The sequence below is a fragment of the Malurus melanocephalus genome, unplaced genomic scaffold (assembly GCF_030028575.1).
Source record: "Malurus melanocephalus ecotype Western Australia unplaced genomic scaffold, MMel_1.1 scaffold_255, whole genome shotgun sequence".
NCBI lineage: Eukaryota > Metazoa > Chordata > Aves > Passeriformes > Maluridae > Malurus > Malurus melanocephalus.
The window spans coordinates 872,051-879,912 of NW_026623487.1; the positions used below are offsets into that span (position 1 = coordinate 872,051).

The following is a 7,862-nucleotide window of genomic DNA, read 5'->3' on the forward strand; positions in this document are numbered from 1 at the left end:
TTTTTAAGTCTTATTAAAACTTGCTAACAGGACCACAGCTTCTCTGCCACTTGACTGCTGTCACCATGGTGCCCAAGGCCATTGCTCTAGGGAGAAAGAACCCACTAAAACTCACTCTTTTTTTCCCCTCAGAAAAGCCAAACCCCAGCCAGTTACTTTCAAAAAGCGAATGCTTAAACACAAACACACTTTGAGACTGCATTCACACTACAAGCAGGAAAAATTTCAGAAACCATACTGAGAGAATCTGCGTCTGGTAAACAGAGCCAAACACAAACATAGTATCCAATCATTCAATTATTAATGACCAAGCAGGCAAAGCTAGATATAGCAACAGTGAAACTGGACAAAAAGTGTAGCTTTGCAAAATGAGAAACTAGTACTTCTTGCCCAGAGAATACCACAAGCTTGGAATAATCACAAAAAAAAGAGACCAAATTGCATCACTTCATTCAGTAACATCCAGAATAAAGTGACATATATCTTAATATATTAATATGCATATATGTATAATATGTAAATAAAACTGAAGACCTCTTTTGATACATCTTTTTCAGGTATAGTTAATGGTACACTTCATATCTCACCTCTACTGGTTATTACTGAGTTTTTCATCATAATTAAAGTTCTCCAATTTTTCACTTCAAAAAACGACTCTGGCACTCATACCATTTGCATGTACCATCTGATGCAAAAGTCAGACTGATAAGAACAAAACAGCTCCTGGGATGGCCTTCCTTTTTTTCTCTGCATCTGCAGAGCATGAACAGTKTCCAGGTGCTCAGCCACAGGCAGAGGAATGGGTCTGGAGAACCTGCACCCTCCTGCCCACACTCTCACTCACACACCCCAATGTGCAGACAGCCACTGATCACATCCTACTTCCCCTCTCTTGGGAGAATAATTCACTCAGCTCCTGACCAAGGTAAGTCTTTCCAAACAGAATCCAAGTGCGCAGTTCTGGTTTTCTGGTTTTCATTTCAAAGCTTCTGATGTATTCACAAGCGAACAGAGCACAGTAACCAGCTGGATAATTTATTAAAGGTTTTTTTCTCTTAGTTGTTCATTTGTCAAGAACTCAAGCCTTGATCACCCAGAGCTGTCTTGTCACCAAAGASCAGTCTCACCTTGAAATATTAAAACAAACCCTAATAGCAAGAACCAAGTGAATCRATACAAATTGCCTTATTCCTCTCAATAACTTCTATATAAAAGCAAGCAGAACCGTTTTTTTTCATCTTTAACTACTACAGCACCAGACAGACAGTACAGTTTTGATTTCCATTCCATCTTTTGTTTCACACAAACAACAACAGTGTTTCTGAAATTACTTTAGCAATTTCCATGACAAGAATGATTGCTGACTGTAATTACCCATTAGCAGATATTAAAAGGCAACCAGGAATCTATATACATGCAGTAGAATAATTGAAGGAGATTAGTAGGTGARTTATGAATCTCAAGCAAAAATAATCTCCAGCCTAGTAGACTCCACTACTAATTCAGTCTAGGAAATGAACTTTAGCAATCCAAACATACACCACAGGAAATACTATTCATGTTAAAGACAACACTTCTTCCTCTTAGACTTTGCTTTCAAATGCTAGCCTGCAGCCACCTTAGTTTCTCCTATTCATACAAAAGTACTGAGTGGAGAACAGGTGTGTTTTAATGATCTGTCTGCTAGCAGTGAGTTTCTTTACAAAGGGGAACCTTTTCTTATACACATTTTGAAGTTTGTTATGTGAAATTTCACCTTCCCTAATTACATTTAATTTCTGAAGAGCTCCTTCTGCAATACAGAAGAAAAAAAATCTTACTTAAACTTCTATTGTCTCACAAAAAGTGAATATACCCACTGCAACACGTCAGCACTCAGAACTGTGTATTTTTTACATTAAAACACCAAATCAATACAAAAAGTAGTCTGTCATTTGAAAAAAAAAATACTCCACAACCTGTCAGAGCAATCAGCAACACTACATCACTTACGCCTTGCCCCTGAACATTGAAATCCACAGCAATGATAGTGCCAAATATATTGCAAAGAAAGTACTGAAACCAAACATTTTTAATTCACATTCTCATTTCAGTAGATTGCTTCTTCTCACAATGTTTGTTCTACAATAATTTTTAAAGTAGGAATAAATAACAAGTTGTTTAATTTGGAAAAAGTTTTTCAGTCTCTTGTAGAAATGGAAGATGTGAARTAACAGAGGCTGTGGTTTCAYRAGCAGCTGAGTCCAAGAGCCAGAGAAGGTGTCACCACTCAGAGCCCTTGTCCTGGGCCAGGTGCCTGCACCCAGCTCCTGCTGGGTTCTCTGAAGAGTTCATTCACCACATACAGCAACAGAAAGGCAATTTTGGCAGGGTGGGGCAGTGCATCAGGTAGCAGGGGTACAGATGAGCTCCAGAGCTGGCCCCGAGTTTAGAAAGGAAAAGCAAACCCCCCAAGTAGGAAAGCAAGCACAGCAATGAGCTCTTAAACTGACTCACAACTTCTCAGAGGGCCACAGCCTAAGAAAAAGAATATCAAGGATACCACTGCTAAAGCTGGGGGCAGGTTATTTGCTGCTCATTTTTAAATACCACTATTATTACAGGATGTGCTTTGAGGAAAGAGACTACAGTCACAGAAAGAAACCTCTGTGCTACTGGTCCATTTAGGACAGAAAATGGTGACAGAATATGCTTCAGAAAACTGATTGGTAGTTTAAGATGTGCTCACAAACTAAGTCAGTGAGAAAGAAAGAAGAGCTCATATAACCAGACTGATGCAACTGAACTATATGGGAGAGTTTACTACTGTTCTGAGATACTTTTTATTGTGAAAACACATAATGGTTCAACCAACATATCTATTTAGCCTTATAATTAAGTGCTGGGTCTGGCTCAGCAGGGCAGGGGAGGAAGCAGGCCTTTCGTAACACTGGTTTTCATAAGCAGCAAACTCCAGGGTGTAAAAAGATACATCACACCAGAAGAGAATTGAGCTGTGCTTTGCATCTTTGAAAACCAAGGTGTGTGATTATTTCTTGACYTCCCGACACCCTGTCACATCCGACAGATAGATTTTTCTGACTTTAGCTGATTTAAAATTGAACTTACCACTGCAAAAGTCAATATTCCTCTTACACTTTCAGTTTTCACAACTATTTAAAATTCATGTCTTTGAACACAGTGTCCTCAGAAGCCAGGATAGCTTTTCAGTGTAAGTTCAGTTTCATCATATCAAAAGCAGAATGCTTGTGCAGTTATTAAAAGTACTAAAACYTGCAATATTGAGCTATATAAACCGCAGGGAAAACCCCTGAAACACGGAACATAAAATTTCAAMACTATGGGGAAAAACATTTTCATCTAAGACAGGAACAGGGACAGAATCTCTGTGTGTGTAAGCCCCAACAATTTCTATGTGAATAAAACTGATTTTCACAGAGATTAAAACCCTGGAAATTTTCAGATCTGATTTTTTAGGGGGAAATAAAAGCGGATCACACTAGGTAATACTCAGCCTTCACTGAAATCAACAATAAAACAAAAATCTACAAAATGTGCCTGAACTGTCAAGTTGGGGKTTTTTATCAGGCACTATCTCGTTTAGGTTACAGAACTAGAGCAAACAGCAAACAAAATAGTTCAGGCTGACAAGTTCTGTAAGGTCAATATGATTCATTACACTCTAGAATGAAATCTCTGTCACYTGAATTGCAATGTTTTGAGTACGCATCAAATAATCTATTTCAGTAAAGCAGTCAAAACACACAAATGTGACAGAGCCAGAGTAAAAGAGTGTAACTGGRCCCTTCTGTGACTAGATACAACAACAGATGTGCAAAGAAAAAGAAAAAAAATTAAGAAAAAAYAATCACTGTGAACAAGATGCAATGGGCATTACACATTGCTCTCCTTTTTTTCCTGTCTCACACAGTTATTTAAGGGGAATGCACAGTTCAACACAGAAATTACTCTTTCCGACCTCTAGGGTAAATAATGTATTTGCACAGAGCAGGTGCAATGACAATATAGCACAGGACAAGGCAGGAAGAAGATAAAACCTGCCCCCACTAAGATAAGAAATCACTTCCTATTTCAGTTGAGTCCATCGAAAACCAKCAAAACAGTGAAGGAGGCTCCTCCCTCTCCTACCTAAAATTCTCCCATTCCACTGAAGTGAMTAGAAATACAAACTAGCATGTGAAATTTAACCAATACATTAACATCAACAACAACTTCAGTTTCCTAGACTTTCTTTTGTCCCTTCAACTCTTCCCAAAACAATCTTTGGAAATAAAACTCAGCCCAAGGCCAGAAGATGCACACAGAAAGAACATGATTGTGTTTGAGTACCTGAAGCAGTTCACTGCAGGGTACTACTGAAGCACAAATATTTTTGTTGATGTATAAAATGCCCTTTATGAAAGTCAAGCCCTCATACTATTTATGAGACAAGGGGAAGGTAAGGGGACAGATTAAATCAAATTCCCCCCTATATTTAATGACCAGTACTTCAAGGGTAAGTCCTATCAAACACCTGCTTTAAAAATCTTATTTCTCTATGCTAGTTATTACAGGGGAATTTTAATGTTCCTCAAACTTAACCATGCAACATTTGTTACACCACCACATCCCTACTTCACAGCCAAAAAGCTAAAACTAACACTTGCAATAAGGAAGTTCCCTCCCTTGCAGATTAGATATTAAAAACACCACCAAGGAGATAGACATTTCTGATGTAAGCACTGTTTCCAGAGTCATACCCTACCTCAGGACACAAGGCTGTCAAACACCCACAATTATTTTTCAAGAGTTTTCCAAAATGTAATACCAGGTTTAGGAAAGGTCCTTTGTGAAGTCGTTCTGAAATAAAACAAAGATAAAGGGCTGCGAACCTCAGTAATCTTCTATTTTCAGTCTCACTTGATAGCAAAACACACYAGAAAACTGTTAGGAGTTGTATACATGGTTTTCATTGATCCAAAGGGCCACAGGAGCCAAAAGTGAYTGAGTGCCTGAGTGCACTCCTTTGGGTTACAAAGAGGGAGCCTTGCAGAAGGATTGAGAGCTTTCCAGTACAACCAAATGCCTCATGGAATCTTTCTTCCACACTAAATTTAAGATTGTCTACTAAGATGTCTGAACACAGATCTAATCACTATCACTCTTCTTGCTTAGTCTTATCTTTCATCTCACCACTTTCAAAGCTTTATTTGACAGCMAGCCCTGTCAAACTGCTCCCAGCTCCTGTCAAACAGGCCACTGGAAACTTGCACCATGCAAAGCACTGACTCACCTGGAGAAACATGGATATCTCACATGGCACAGCAAAAACAAAGCAGACACTTTTAAATTAAATTCTCCTGAAGCAGCTTTATCCTTTGGATTTGCTGATACTAAGGCAAATTAACGAGTACTAAAGCAGAACTAGTTAATCCCAAAGCTGAAATAATASCACAGACACAGCAAATCTTCAGGATGTGGCAAAAGTCACTTCTCWAAAGAGCTGTGCAGTTACTGCCTCAGAGGCATGCCAGGTCCACAGAAGAACCCTCCAAATTAGTGAGACATCACCCGAGTGATGGTTACACTGCTCAGCACCCGGCCAGCCCCCAGGCCAGGCATTAAACCAACACAGCAGCACACAGAAAGCACTTTCCACCTGGGCTGCAGTGCTCAGCTGTGCATGGCAGATTACTCCAGGCCTTTATTTATTTGGACCACTGATAACACATGCTTGTTGTTTGCTTACCATTACAGGCCACAGGATTCATTGGCAAAAGCTGTATTTCTCCACTCCACCATGGTCTTTTTGGTCATTTTTTAATTCCTGCAGGAGAGTGAGTGCAGCCCACTCAGGGGTAATCCTTSTCACTAAATCTTTTGATGTATCACACACAAGAACCTGCAACAAGACAGGGAATCTTTACTCCAAGGATCACTGTAGGCATTAACAATGCTGTATGTCTTCCCCTCATAGTTCAAGAAAGAAAAATCTACTCAATCTCCATCATACTTATTATGAACCTTTACCCAGACAATCAGTAGAAGAAAAAGTACTTAACTAAACTGTGACATGCTGCAGCRTGAATATAACTTGATTGAAACACTTAATCATAGATGGAAATGTCTGAGGAGAATGCTCAAGACTGATGAGAGGCATTGTCTTTATGCTCACTTCAAGCAAGGCCTGCATGGCACTCTTGCTAAAAATAGGATAAGAATGTTTTACTAAATTTCACAGCATTATAGATAATGAAAGCCCTAAGTTTTTGAGTAAGTTTTGTTATACACAAGATCAAAAGTCAGCAATTAAAAGAAACAAAAACACTCCAATAAAGGTAATGTAAATTAAAAATATATAATTCAAAACAGCTTAAAATAGACCAGCAAATATACAATATGGCAGGAAAATAGCTGAAAAAAAATAAACAAAAAAACACACCAACTAAACATTCCCTCCCTGGACCTTGTAATTCCAGAGTTTTTTTACCACACCAAGAGTTAAAGTAAATCTATTGTTATTTTCTGTTAATTTTTTTGCTAAAATATGACAAACTACTTGCAACACCATTCAAAACAGGCACTTGACTCTATCACGGTGGGTTAAATGTCCAGCTCAYACCTAAGCCCTGGGACAGCTATGGCCATTTCCATTAGATTTGGGCCAGGAGTTATCTGTACRTAGCCAAGCCCTACATGCATCAGCATTCATAAAAGTTGGCTGAAAACTGGAAAAGATTYTTATGAAAAAGTCAAAACCCTGACAAAGGCTTTTGGCAGCCTTGAAGAGAGATGAGAAGAAAAACCGCAAGATATCTCACAGAGTTCATCTGAAAAGGCAGATACAAATCTGCTGTGTTTGTGCATGCGTAAAAGCAGATAAAAATAAGGCTTTGTTAAACCTGATACATGTGCAATTCGGAATGCCTGAATAAACTGCTGCTTTACTTTCACTGTATTACGTATTAAGGATGAGTCTCTGATATTCATGAGACTCCCTGCATTCCTTTGAAATGRACCAGTGTCATCTGGAGAGAAGCACATGAGGAGCATACTAATAGATGTCCCAGAAATATCAWWRTSTYTTTKMRAAWAWAMWMTRWSASWKTTKGKKTTTTTTTTAATCATCCTGTTTATGAAGGTGTCTAGGTTGTAGTAATTCAYACTTRCAACACGTGTTAGAGAATTACAGCACAATTTAAAGAATTAATGTAATATATGAYTACATATGACTATACCAAGTTGATGAAGTTTCACTGGCTTTCAATTTTGTTTCTTTATAAAAACTGTGCCTTCAACCGTAATTTTGGCCAGAGCCCTTGATAAAGTGCTGTATGTAAGATTACCTTTAGMTGCAGAGGGATGAAGGTCCTGCTCCCTAGAAGTGTCCTCAGGATCAGCTCCTGGGGACATTACACTTCCTGTCCTACACAGACGTTACGAACAAAGATAATAGACAGGAGAAATATTTTGCATCATAATGTAAAGGGAAGAGAGTTAAAAAAAAGAAAAAGATTCTCTCTGTAACTGAAGTTCATCACAGGCGCAGAGAGCAGTCTGCTGATAAGCACCAAGTTTCCGGCAGTAAAGYGATACACAGAGTACTCGGAGCCGATTTCTGATCTGCAAGACAGACAAGGCTCTCTGCACTCAGCGCTAACCACAGGCGCCTATTTCCCTAGCAACAGCTTGTGGGGCGCTTTCATTCTGACTGAAGAACATTTAACCAGTCACATTATGAGCCCTGCACCTTGCTGCTCCAGCAGCAGCTGCTTTTCACACCTCCCAAATTGCTACTTGTGTGCTATTGAGCTGCTGGATCAATGCTGCACCTGCAGCACAGATTCGCTTTACCGTCTTTT

General features: G+C 39.0%; 1 protein-coding gene across 6 annotated transcripts in view; it reads right to left on the bottom strand.

Moving 5' to 3' along the window:
* The window catches only part of ADCY7 (adenylate cyclase 7), a 57,178-nt gene that overhangs the window by 32,582 nt on the left and 16,734 nt on the right, over nt 1–7,862 (bottom strand). For 3 of the 6 annotated variants that reach the window (XM_057375692.1, XM_057375690.1, XM_057375693.1), the window contains exon 2: nt 5,750–5,902. The exons of 2 other annotated variants lie outside the window; for them this stretch is intronic. The gene's annotated coding sequence lies outside the window, so the exon portion shown is untranslated. Of the gene's footprint in view, nt 1–5,749; nt 5,903–7,346; nt 7,393–7,862 lie in introns of those variants that run through there. One more of the 6 variants, XM_057375694.1, reaches the window with a different exon arrangement.